The sequence below is a fragment of the Bombina bombina genome, chromosome 4 (assembly GCF_027579735.1).
Source record: "Bombina bombina isolate aBomBom1 chromosome 4, aBomBom1.pri, whole genome shotgun sequence".
Taxonomy (NCBI): Eukaryota; Metazoa; Chordata; class Amphibia; order Anura; family Bombinatoridae; genus Bombina; species Bombina bombina.
In genome coordinates, this window is record NC_069502.1 from 1,228,993,120 (window position 1) to 1,229,006,852 (window position 13,733).

Sequence of the window (13,733 nt, forward strand, 5' to 3'; positions counted from 1 at the left end):
GTGAGAGTGAGACTTGTAGGAGCGGGTATGATTAGACACAGGAGAGACATCACCAGCAGCAAGCAGTAGTAGCAGTGAGAGTGACAGAAGGTGAGAGTGAGACTTTATAGGAGCGCGTATGATTAGACACAGGAGAGACATCACCAGCAGCAAGCAGTAGTAGCAGTGAGAGTGACAGAAGGTGAGAGTGAGACTTTATAGGAGCGCGTATGATTAGACACAGGAGAGACATCACCAGCAGCAAGCAGTAGTAGCAGTGAGAGTGACAGAAGGTGAGAGTGAGACTTGTAGGAGCGGCTGTGATTAGACACAGGAGAGACATCACCAGCAGCAAGCAGTAGTAGCAGTGAGAGTGACAGAAGGTGAGAGTGAGACTTGTAGGAGCGTGTATGATTAGACACAGGAGAGACATCACCAGCAGCAAGCAGTAGTAGCAGTGACAGAAGGTGAGAGTGAGACTTGTAGGAGCGGGTATGATTAGACACAGGAGAGACATCACCAGCAGCAAGCAGTAGTAGCAGTTGGAGTGACAGAAGGTGAGAGTGAGACTTGTAGGAGCGCGTATGATTAGACACAGGAGAGACATCACCAGCAGCAAGCAGTAGTAGCAGTGAGAGTGAGACTTGTAGGAGCGGCTGTGATTAGACACAGGAGAGACATCACCAGCAGCAAGCAGTAGTAGCAGTGAGAGTGACAGAAGGTGACAGTGAGACTTTATAGGAGCGGGTATGACTAGACACAGGAGAGACATCACCAGCAGCAAGCAGTAGTAGCAGTGGGAGTGACAGAAGGTGAGAGTGAGACTTGTAGGAGCGGGTATGATTAGACACAGGAGAGACATCACCAGCAGCAAGCAGTAGTAGCAGTGAGAGTGACAGAAGGTGAGAGTGAGACTTGTAGGGGCGCGTAAGATTAGACACAGGAGAGATGTCACCAGCAGCAAGCAGTAGTAGCAGTGAGAGTGACAGAAGGTGAGAGTGAGACTTGTAGGAGCGGCTGTGATTAGACACAGGAGAGACATCACCAGCAGCAAGCAGTAGTAGCAGTGAGAGTGACAGAAGGTGAGAGTGAGACTTGTAGGAGCGCGTATGATTAGACACAGGAGAGACATCACCAGCAGCAAGCAGTAGTAGCAGTGAGAGTGACAGAAGGTGAGAGTGAGACTTGTAGGGGCGTGTATGATTAGACACAGGAGAGACGTCACCAGCAGCAAGCAGTAGTAGCAGTGAGAGTGACAGAAGGTGAGAGTGAGACTTGTAGGAGCGTGTATGATTAGACACAGGAGAGACATCACCAGCAGCAAGCAGTAGTAGCAGTGACAGAAGGTGAGAGTGAGACTTGTAGGAGCGTGTATGATTAGACACAGGAGAGACATCACCAGCAGCAAGCAGTAGTAGCAGTGAGAGTGACAGAAGGTGAGAGTGAGACTTGTAGGAGCGTGTATGATTAGACACAGGAGAGACGTCACCAGCAGCAAGCAGTAGTAGCAGTGAGAGTGACAGAAGGTGAGAGTGAGACTTGTAGGAGCGCGTATGATTAGACACAGGAGAGACATCACCAGCAGCAAGCAGTAGTAGCAGTGGGAGTGACAGAAGGTGAGAGTGAGACTTGTAGGAGCGGGTATGATTAGACACAGGAGAGACATCACCAGCAGCAAGCAGTAGTAGCAGTGACAGAAGGTGAGAGTGAGACTTGTAGGAGCGGGTATGATTAGACACAGGAGAGACATCACCAGCAGCAAGCAGTAGTAGCAGTGGGAGTGACAGAAGGTGAGAGTGAGACTTGTAGGAGCGGGTAAGATTAGACACAGGAGAGATGTCACCAGCAGCAAGCAGTAGTAGCAGTGAGAGTGACAGAAGGTGAGAGTGAGACTTGTAGGAGCGGGTATGATTAGACACAGGAGAGACATCACCAGCAGCAAGCAGTAGTAGCAGTGAGAGTGACAGAAGGTGAGAGTGAGACTTGTAGGGGCGTGTATGATTAGACACAGGAGAGACGTCACCAGCAGCAAGCAGTGACAGAAGGTGAGAGTGAGACTTGTAGGAGCGGGTATGATTAGACACAGGAGAGACGTCACCAGCAGCAAGCAGTAGTAGCAGTGAGAGTGACAGAAGGTGAGAGTGAGACTTGTATGAGTGGGTATGATTAGACACAGGAGAGACGTCACCAGCAGCAAGCAGTAGTAGTAGTGAGAGTGACAGATGGTGAGAGTGAGACTTGTAGGACCGTGTATGATTAGACACAGGAGAGATGTCACCAGCAGCAAGCAGTAGTAGCAGTGGGAGTGACAGAAGGTGAGAGTGAGACTTGTAGGAGCGGCTGTGATTAGACACAGGAGAGACGTCACCAGCAGCAAGCAGTAGTAGCAGTGGGAGTGACAGAAGGTGAGAGTGAGACTTGTAGGACCGTGTATGATTAGACACAGGAGAGATGTCACCAGCAGCAAGCAGTAGTAGCAGTGAGAGTGACAGAAGGTGAGAGTGAGACTTGTAGGAGCGCGTATGATTAGACACAGGAGAGACGTCACCAGCAGCAAGCAGTAGTAGCAGTGAGAGTGACAGAAGGTGAGAGTGAGACTTGTAGGAGCGACTGTGATTAGACACAGGAGAGACGTCACCAGCAGCAAGCAGTGACAGAAGGTGAGAGTGAGACTTGTAGGAGCGGGTATGATTAGACACAGGAGAGACATCACCAGCAGCAAGCAGTAGTAGCAGTGAGAGTGACAGAAGGTGAGAGTGAGACTTGTAGGAGCGTGTATGATTAGACACAGGAGAGACATCACCAGCAGCAAGCAGTAGTAGCAGTGAGAGTGACAGAAGGTGAGAGTGAGACTTGTAGGAGCGGGTATGACTAGACACAGGAGAGACATCACCAGCAGCAAGCAGTAGTAGCAGTGAGAGAGACAGAAGGTGAGAGTGAGATTTGTAGGAGCGGGTATGACTAGACATAGGAGAGACATCACCAGCAGCAAGCAGTAGTAGCAGTGAGAGTGACAGAAGGTGAGAGTGAGACCTGTAGGAGCGGCTGTGATTAGACACAGGAGAGACGTCACCAGCAGCAAGCAGTAGTAGCAGTGAGAGTGACAGAAATTGAGAGTGAGACTTGTAGGAGCGGGTATGATTAGACACAGGAGAGACGTCACCAGCAGCAAGCAGTAGCAGCAGTGAGAGTGACAGAAGGTGAGAGTGAGACTTGTAGGAGCGGGTATGATTAGACACAGGAGAGACATCACCAGCAGCAAGCAGTAGTAGCACTAAGAGTGACAGAAAGTGAGAGTGAGACTTGTAGGAGCGTGTATGATTAGACACAGGAGAGATGTCACCAGCAGCAAGCAGTTGTAGCAGTGAGAGTGACAGAAGGTGAGAGTGAGACTTGTAGGAGCGGGTATGATTAGACACAGGAGAGACGTCACCAGCAGCAAGCAGTAGTAGCAGTGAGAGTGACAGAAGGTGAGAGTGAGACTTGTAGGAGCGCGTATGATTAGACACAGGAGAGACATCACCAGCAGCAAGCAGTAGTAGCAGTGAGAGTGACAGAAGGTGAGAGTGAGACTTGTAGGAGCGCGTATGATTATACACAGGAAAGATATCACCAGCAGCAAGCAGTAGTAGGAGTGGGAGTGACAGAAGGTGAGAGTGAGACTTGTAGGAGCGCGTATGATTAGACACAGGAGAGACGTCACCAGCAGCAAGCAGTTGTAGCAGTGAGAGTGAGACTTGTAGGAGCGCGTATGACTAGACACAGGAGAGACATCACAGCAGCAAGCAGTAGTAGCAGTGAGAGTGACAGAAGGTGAGAGTGAGACTTGTAGGAGCGCGTATGATTAGACACAGGAGAGACATCACCAGCAGCAAGCAGTAGTAGCAGTGAGAGTGACAGAAGGTGAGAGTGAGACTTGTAGGAGCGCGTATGATTATACACAGGAAAGATATCACCAGCAGCAAGCAGTAGTAGGAGTGGGAGTGACAGAAGGTGAGAGTGAGACTTGTAGGAGCGCGTATGATTAGACACAGGAGAGACGTCACCAGCAGCAAGCAGTTGTAGCAGTGAGAGTGACAGAAGGTGAGAGTGAGACTTGTAGGAGCGGGTATGACTAGACACAGGAGAGACATCACCAGCAGCAAGCAGTAGTAGCAGTGAGAGTGACAGAAGGTGAGAGTGAGACTTGTAGGAGCGGGTATGACTAGACACAGGAGAGACATCACCAGCAGCAAGCAGTAGTAGCAGTGAGAGTGACAGAAGGTGAGAGTGAGACTTGTAGGAGCGTGTAAGATTAGACACAGGAGAGACATCACCAGCAGCAAGCAGTAGTAGCAGTGAGAGTGACAGAAGGTGAGAGTGAGATTTGTAGGAGCGGTTGTGATTAGACACAGGAGAGACATCACCAGCAGCAAGCAGTAGTAGCAGTGTGAGTGACAGAAGGTGAGAGTGAGACTTGTAGGAGCGCGTATGATTAGACACAGGAGAGACATCACCAGCAGCAAGCAGTAGTAGCAGTGAGAGTGACAGAAGGTGAGAGTGAGACTTGTAGGAGCGTGTATGATTAGACACAGGAGAGACATCACCAGCAGCAATCAGTAGTAGCAGTGAGAGTGACAGAAGGTGAGAGTGAGACTTGTAGGGGCGTGTATGATTAGACACAGGAGAGACATCACCAGCAGCAAGCAGTAGTAGCAGTGAGAGTGAGACTTTATAGGAGCGCGTATGATTATACACAGGAGAGACATCACCAGCAGCAAGCAGTAGTAGCAGTGAGAGTGACAGGAGGTGAGAGTGAGACTTGTAGGAGCGCGTATGATTAGACACAGGAGAGACATCACCAGCAGCAAGCAGTAGTAGTAGTGAGAGTGACAGAAGGTGAGAGTGAGACTTGTAGGAGCGACTGTGATTAGACACAGGAGAGACATCACTAACAGCAAGCAGTAGTAGCAGTGAGAGTGACAGAAGGTGAGAGTGAGACTTGTAGGAGCGCGTATGATTAGACACAGGAGAGACATCACCAGCAGCAAGCAGTAGTAGCACTAAGAGTGACAGAAGGTGAGAGTGAGACTTGTAGGAGCGGGTATGATTAGACACAGGAGAGACATCACCAGCAGCAAGCAGTAGTAGTAGTGAGAGTGACAGAAGGTGAGAGTGAGACTTGTAGGAGCGACTGTGATTAGACACAGGAGAGACATCACTAACAGCAAGCAGTAGTAGCAGTGAGAGTGACAGGAGGTGAGAGTGAGACTTGTAGGAGCGCGTATGATTAGACACAAGAGACATCACCAGCAGCAAGCAGTAGTAGCACTAAGAGTGACAGAAGGTGAGAGTGAGACTTGTAGGAGCGGGTATGATTAGACACAGGAGAGACATCACCAGCAGCAAGCAGTAGTAGTAGTGAGAGTGACAGAAGGTGAGAGTGAGACTTGTAGGAGCGACTGTGATTAGACACAGGAGAGACATCACCAGCAGCAAGCAGTAGTAGCAGTGAGAGTGACAGAAGGTGAGAGTGAGACTTGTAGGAGCGACTGTGATTAGACACAGGAGAGACATCACCAGCAGCAAGCAGTAGTAGCAGTGAGAGTGACAGAAGGTGACAGTGAGACTTTATAGGAGCGGGTATGATTAGACACAGGAGAGACGTCACCAGCAGCAAGCAGTAGTAGCAGTGAGAGTGACAGAAGGTGAGAGTGAGACTTGTAGGAGCGTGTATGACTAGACACAGGAGAGACATCACCAGCAGCAAGCAGTAGTAGTAGTGAGAGTGACAGAAGGTGAGAGTGAGACTTGTAGGAGCGTGTATGATTAGACACAGGAGAGACATCACCAGCAGCAAGCAGTAGTAGTAGTGAGAGTGACAGGAGGTGAGAGTGAGACTTGTAGGAGCGTGTATGATTAGACACAGGAGAGACATCACCAGCAGCAAGCAGTAGTAGCAGTGACAGAAGGTGAGAGTGAGACTTGTAGGAGCGTGTATGATTAGACACAGGAGAGACATCACCAGCAGCAAGCAGTAGTAGTAGTGAGAGTGACAGAAGGTGAGAGTGAGACTTGTAGGAGCGACTGTGATTAGACACAGGAGAGACATCACTAACAGCAAGCAGTAGTAGCAGTGAGAGTGACAGAAGGTGAGAATGAGACTTGTAGGAGCGCGTATGACTAGACACAGGAGAGACATCACCAGCAGCAAGCAGTAGTAGCAGTGTGAGTGACAGAAGGTGAGAGTGAGACTTGTAGGAGCGCGTATGACTAGACACAGGAGAGACATCACCAGCAGCAAGCAGTAGTAGCAGTGTGAGTGACAGATGGTGAGAGTGAGACTTGTAGGAGTGCGTATGATTAGACACAGGAGAGACGTCACCAGCAGCAAGCAGTAGTAGCAGTGAGAGTGACAGAAGGTGAGAGTGAGACTTGTAGGAGCGTGTATGACTAGACACAGGAGAGATGTCACCAGCAGCAAGCAGTAGTAGCAGTGAGAGTGACAGAAGGTGAGAGTGAGACTTGTAGGAGCGCGTATGATTAGACACAGGAGAGACATCACCAGCAGCAAGCAGTAGTAGCAGTGTGAGTGACAGAAGGTGAGAGTGAGACTTGTAGGAGCGGGTATGATTAGACACAGGAGAGACGTCACCAGCAGCAAGCAGTAGTAGCAGTGAGAGTGACAGAAGGTGAGAGTGAGACTTGTAGGAGCGGCTGTGATTAGACACAGGAGAGACATCACCAGCAGCAAGCAGTAGTAGCAGTGAGAGTGACAGAAGGTGAGAGTGAGACTTGTAGGAGCGTGTATGACTAGACACAGGAGAGACATCACCAGCAGCAAGCAGTAGTAGCAGTGAGAGTGACAGAAGGTGAGAGTGAGACTTGTAGGAGCGTGTATGATTAGACACAGGAGAGACATCACCAGCAGCAAGCAGTAGTAGCAGTGACAGAAGGTGAGAGTGAGACTTGTAGGAGCGGGTATGATTAGACACAGGAGAGACATCACCAGCAGCAAGCAGTAGTAGCAGTGGGAGTGACAGAAGGTGAGAGTGAGACTTGTAGGAGCGTGTATGATTATACACAGGAGAGACATCACCAGCAGCAAGCAGTAGTAGCAGTGGGAGTGACAGAAGGTGAGAGTGAGACTTGTAGGAGCGTGTATGATTATACACAGGAGAGACGTCACCAGCAGCAAGCAGTAGTAGCAGTGAGAGTGACAGAAGGTGAGAGTGAGACTTGTAGGAGCGGGTATGACTAGACACAGGAGAGACATCACCAGCAGCAAGCAGTAGTAGTAGTGAGAGTGACAGAAGGTGAGAGTGAGATTTGTAGGACCGTGTATGATTAGACACAGGAGAGACATCACCAGCAGCAAGCAGTAGTAGCAGTGACAGAAGGTGAGAGTGAGACTTGTAGGAGCGGGTATGATTAGACACAGGAGAGACATCACCAGCAGCAAGCAGTAGTAGCAGTGAGAGTGACAGAAGGTGAGAGTGAGACTTGTAGGACCGTGTATGATTAGACACAGGAGAGACATCACCAGCAGCAAGCAGTAGTAGCAGTGACAGAAGGTGAGAGTGAGACTTGTAGGAGCGGGTATGATTAGACACAGGAGAGACATCACCAGCAGCAAGCAGTAGTAGCAGTGAGAGTGACAGAAGGTGAGAGTGAGACTTGTAGGAGCGTGTATGACTAGACACAGGAGAGACATCACCAGCAGCAAGCAGTAGTAGCAGTGGGAGTGACAGAAGGTGAGAGTGAGACTTGTAGGAGCGTGTATGATTAGACACAGGAGAGACGTCACCAGCAGCAAGCAGTAGTAGCAGTGACAGAAGGTGAGAGTGAGACTTGTAGGAGCGGGTAAGATTAGACACAGGAGAGACGTCACCAGCAGCAAGCAGTAGTAGCAGTGAGAGTGACAGAAGGTGAGAGTGAGACTTGTAGGAGCGCGTATGATTAGACACAGGAGAGACATCACCAGCAGCAAGCAGTAGTAGCAGTGAGAGTGACAGAAGGTGAGAGTGAGACTTGTAGGAGCGCGTATGATTAGACACAGGAGAGACATCACCAGCAGCAAGCAGTAGTAGCAGTGGGAGTGACAGAAGGTGAGAGTGAGACTTGTAGGAGCGGCTGTGATTAGACACAGGAGAGACGTCACCAGCAGCAAGCAGTGACAGAAGGTGAGAGTGAGACTTGTAGGAGCGTGTATGATTAGACACAGGAGAGACGTCACCAGCAGCAAGCAGTAGTAGCAGTGAGAGTGACAGAAGGTGAGAGTGAGACTTGTAGGAGCGACTGTGATTAGACACAGGAGAGACGTCACCAGCAGCAAGCAGTGACAGAAGGTGAGAGTGAGACTTGTAGGAGCGTGTATGATTAGACACAGGAGAGACGTCACCAGCAGCAAGCAGTAGTAGCAGTGAGAGTGACAGAAGGTGAGAGTGAGACTTGTAGGAGCGACTGTGATTAGACACAGGAGAGACGTCACCAGCAGCAAGCAGTGACAGAAGGTGAGAGTGAGACTTGTAGGAGCGTGTATGATTAGACACAGGAGAGACATCACCAGCAGCAAGCAGTATTAGCAGTGAGAGTGAGACTTGTAGGAGCGTGTATGATTAGACACAGGAGAGACATCACCAGCAGCAAACAGTAGTAGCAGTGAGAGTGACAGAAGGTGAGAGTGAGACTTGTAGGAGCGTGTATGATTAGACACAGGAGAGATGTCACCAGCAGCAAGCAGTAGTAGCAGTGAGAGTGACAGAAGGTGAGAGTGATACTTGTAGGAGCGTGTAAGATTAGACACAGGAGAGATGTCACCAGCAGCAAGCAGTAGTAGCACTAAGAGTGACAGAAGGTGAGAGTGAGACTTGTAGGAGCGTGTATGATTAGACATAGGAGAGACATCACCAGCAGCAAACAGTAGTAGCAGTGAGAGTGACAGAAGGTGAGAGTGAGACTTGTAGGAGCACGTATGATTAGACACAGGAGAGACATCGCCAGCAGCAAGCAGTAGTAGCAGTGAGAGTGACAGAAGGTGAGAGTGAGACTTGTAGGAGCGTGTATGACTAGACACAGGAGAGACATCACCAGCAGCAAGCAGTAGTAGCAGTGAGTGACAGAAGGTGAGAGTGAGACTTGTAGGAGCGTGTATGATTAGACACAGGAGAGACGTCACCAGCAGCAAGCAGTAGTAGCAGTGAGAGTGACAGAAGGTGAGAGTGAGACTTGTAGGAGCGCGTAAGATTAGACACAGGAGAGACGTCACCAGCAGCAAGCAGTAGTAGCAGTGAGAGTGACAGAAGGTGAGAGTGAGACTTGTAGGGGCGCGTATGATTAGACACAGGAGAGACGTCACCAGCAGCAAGCAGTAGTAGCAGTGAGAGTGACAGAAGGTGAGAGTGAGACTTGTAGGAGCGCGTATGACTAGACACAGGAGAGACATCCAGCAGCAAGCAGTAGTAGCAGTGAGAGTGACAGAAGGTGAGAGTGAGACTTGTAGGAGCGGCTGTGATTAGACACAGGAGAGACATCACCAGCAGCAAGCAGTAGTAGCAGTGAGAGGGACAGAAGGTGAGAGTGAGACTTGTAGGAGCGTGTATGACTAGACACAGGAGAGACATCACCAGCAGCAAGCAGTAGTAGCAGTGAGAGTGACAGAAGGTGAGAGTGAGACTTGTAGGAGCGGCTGTGATTAGACACAGGAGAGATGTCACCAGCAGCAAGCAGTAGTAGCAGTGAGAGTGACAGAAGGTGAGAGTGAGACTTGTAGGAGCGTGTATGATTAGACACAGGAGAGACGTCACCAGCAGCAAGCAGTAGTAGCAGTGAGAGGGACAGAAGGTGAGAGTGAGACTTGTAGGAGCGGCTGTGATTAGGCACAGGAGAGACATCACCAGCAGCAAGCAGTAGTAGCAGTGAGAGTGAGACTTGTAGGAGCGTGTATGATTAGACACAGGAGAGACATCACCAGCAGCAAGCAGTAGTAGCAGTGACAGTGAGACTTGTAGGAGCGCGTATGACTAGACACAGGAGAGACATCACCAGCAGCAAGCAGTAGTAGCAGTGAGAGGGACAGAAGGTGAGAGTGAGACTTGTAGGAGCGGCTGTGATTAGGCACAGGAGAGACATCACCAGCAGCAAGCAGTAGTAGCAGTGACAGTGAGACTTGTAAGAGCGCGTATGATTAGACACAGGAGAGACATCACCAGCAGCAAGCAGTAGTAGTGAGAGTGACAGAAGGTGAGAGTGAGACTTGTAGGAGCGTGTATGATTAGACACAGGAGAGACATCACCAGCAGCAAGCAGTAGTAGCAGTGAGAGTGACAGAAGGTGAGAGTGAGACTTGTAGGAGCGCGTATGATTAGACACAGGAGAGACGTCACCAGCACCAAGCAGTAGTAGCAGTGAGAGTGACAGAAGGTGAGAGTGAGACTTGTAGGAGCGGCTGTGATTAGACACAGGAGAGACATCACCAGCAGCAAGCAGTAGTAGCAGTGACAGTGAGACTTGTAGGAGCGGCTGTGATTAGACAGAGTTGGAGGGGGAAGTATTGCTAAGGAGACAGAGTAGTTCATGAGAGCACAGCATAGGGGATTAGAGAAGGGAGGGTGAGATATGGATAGTGTGGGGATTGTTATAGGGACATGCAGTGAGTTTGAGGAGGAGGGCAGACAGAGAGCAGTAAAGACATGCAGAGCATTATGTAGGTGTATAGTTAATACATTTACCGGTTAGTGGGACTGCAGTTTCTAACTCCAGTGAGTAACTATGTGAGCTACTTGTAACAGAGAGCCACAGCTCAAAAATGAGCCTTCTGCATGCTGTATGTAGAGTGAAAGTGATGAGCGGATTCTGAGCTAGCCACAAGTTACACACTTGCAAATTAGAGGGGGGTGGGGTGGCAGGATGAATGAAATTTAGACGGCATCTGATAAAATTATTACAGGTAGACAAAATGGAGATGGAGGAAATGGTTACCAGGGAAATCTAACACAAATTAAAAGAAGTCAGGGAGGCAGAAGCAGGAAGACATACCTGTAGAGAGATGAAGCATTGTGGTTATGGGTCCAGTGAGTAACTCCGCTACTTGTAACATAGAGCTACTTAGAATCTGAGAGCCACGGCTCAAGAATGAGCCTTATGCATGCTGTATGTAGAGTGAAAGTGATGAGCGGACTCTGAGCAGCTGTGTTTTGGATAGCAGAATATATTATATTAGAAAGTATTACAATGTCCCTTACCCTAGTTAAATTGATATCTCACTGCAGAATTAATTTGGATTAAGAAAAATATTCTTAAACAAAGTAGCCCTCCAAACATCCTGCAGTATCTCACCCAAGCTCTGTACCTGGTTTTACTTGATTTGTCTGCAGTGTTGCGTATAAGAAGTGCGCTTGCTGTGTGCGAGATGCAGCAGTTGGTCACTGTGCAGTGTTTTGTATAAGAAGCGCGCTTGCTGTGTGCGAGATGCAGCAGTTGGTCACTGTGCAGTGTTTTGTATAAGAAGTGCGCTTGCTGTGTGCGAGATGCAGCAGTTGGTCACTGTGCAGTGTTTTGTATAAGAAGCGCGCTTGCTGTGTGCGAGATGCAGCAGTTGGTCACTGTGCAGTGTTTTGTATAAGAAGCGCGCTTGCTGTGTGCGAGATGCAGCAGTTGGTCACTGTGCAGTGTTGCGTATAAGAAGCGCGCTTGCTGTGTGCGAGATGCAGCAGTTGGTCACTGTGCAGTGTTGCGTATAAGAAGCGCGCTTGCTGTGTGCGAGATGCAGCAGTTGGTCACTGTGCAGTGTTGCGTATAAGAAGCGCGCTTGCTGTGTGCGAGATGCAGCAGTTGGTCACTGTGCAGTGTTGCGTATAAGAAGCGCGCTTGCTGTGTGCGATATGCAGCAGTTGGTCACTGTGCAGTGTTTTGTATAAGAAGCGCGCTTGCTGTGTGCGAGATGCAGCAGTTGGTCACTGTGCAGTGTTTTGTATAAGAAGCGCGCTTGCTGTGTGCGAGATGCAGCAGTTGGTCACTGTGCAGTGTTGCGTATAAGAAGCGCGCTTGCTGTGTGCGAGATGCAGCAGTTGGTCACTGTGCAGTGTTGCGTATAAGAAGCGCGCTTGCTGTGTGCGAGATGCAGCAGTTGGTCACTGTGCAGTGTTGCGTATAAGAAGCGCGCTTGCTGTGTGCGAGATGCAGCAGTTGGTCACTGTGCAGTGTTGCGTATAAGAAGCGCGCTTGCTGTGTGCGAGATGCAGCAGTTGGTCACTGTGCAGTGTTGCGTATAAGAAGCGCGCTTGCTGTGTGCGAGATGCAGCAGTTGGTCACTGTGCAGTGTTGCGTATAAGAAGCGCGCTTGCTGTGTGCGAGATGCAGCAGTTGGTCACTGTGCAGTGTTTTGTATAAGAAGCGCGCTTGCTGTGTGCGAGATGCAGCAGTTGGTCACTGTGCAGTGTTTTGTATAAGAAGCGCGCTTGCTGTGTGCGAGATGCAGCAGTTGGTCACTGTGGTGTTGCGTATAAGAAGCGCGCTTGCTGTGTGCGAGATGCAGCAGTTGGTCACTGTGCAGTGTTGCGTATAAGAAGCGCGCTTGCTGTGTGCGAGATGCAGCAGTTGGTCACTGTGCAGTGTTGCGTATAAGAAGCGCGCTTGCTGTGTGCGAGATGCAGCAGTTGGTCACTGTGCAGTGTTGCGTATAAGAAGCGCGCTTGCTGTGTGCGAGATGCAGCAGTTGGTCACTGTGCAGTGTTGCGTATAAGAAGCACGCTTGCTGTGTGCGAGATGCAGCAGTTGGTCACTGTGCAGTGTGTTGGGACTGCTGCTTTGGATTGAAGAGAAACATAGGATACTAATTAAAAGGATTACTAGGTTAAATATGTCCTCTCTAGAATATTTTGCCAGTATAGTTACCGGGCAGGGACATTGTAATACTTTCTAATATAATATAATGTTCTATCCAAAACACAAATTATCCCCACAGTACCAGAAGGAACTGAATCAATCTTCATCCAGTTAGATGCTCCCATTGTTGTGTATACAGCTGGGAAACTGAGGCTTAGCCTTGTGCAGTACAAGCAAAAAGGATTTTCATTTGAAAATAATGTGCTATATTGATTTAATTAGGATTAGTAATAAACTAGTGCCGGTCTGTTATCTCTGCCACAGCTGACCAGTAATGAGGAAAGCTTAGCTGTGCGTCCCGGGCAGTATAGGCAGAAGCTGGGGATCTCATGATATCTTTCAGCTGTGCACACACAAAAACCAACCTTTTTAGCATCCGTTGCCAGTGACTAAATGATTGTCACTTTGTGAGTTGTAGCTTATGTTGTGCAAAACAGGTACCCTACAAGTCACTGTTTGACCTTCTGTAAACGGGAACTGTGCACCCTGCTGTGATACGTCAAAAGGTTTCTGGGTATTTTCACAAGACCCGGTCATTGCTACAGGACTGTGAGGTCTTAGGAGGTTAATGTTTGTGAACAGAAGTAATGGCTACAGTTTAATCACCCCGAGATCTATTGTTACTGCCTAATCTAGTAAAAGGGCCGGGGATAAATATTCATTGTGAGACGTATATATCGCTGCTGCTTACTGTGTCTACAGTTTAAATGATTTTGTCTGCCTCTGTATAAACAAACTGCAAATCAGGGATTCTTATCCAAGTTGTGTCGTAGTCTAAAATATAGCCCCAGACACTATAATTAATCTTGATAAAGCTGCCAGTTTCTATAGTGCCAGGTATATGGGTAGTGGGAACACTGGTTTGTTGTTAGCAGACTAAATAAAACACA

At 49.0% G+C, this 13,733-nt stretch overlaps 1 protein-coding gene and 1 long non-coding RNA gene across 4 annotated transcripts in view; both read left to right on the plus strand.

Annotated features, from left to right (window-relative positions):
- SRF (serum response factor) overlaps window positions 1-13,733 on the plus strand; it is a 135,902-nt gene that overhangs the window by 24,813 nt on the left and 97,356 nt on the right. The window lies entirely within an intron of this gene.
- On the plus strand, window positions 3,783-11,432 carry LOC128658236 (uncharacterized). Its single transcript, XR_008402141.1, has 3 exons — window positions 3,783-4,602; window positions 5,218-8,545; window positions 9,802-11,432. It is a non-coding gene; the product is annotated as an uncharacterized LOC128658236 (long non-coding RNA).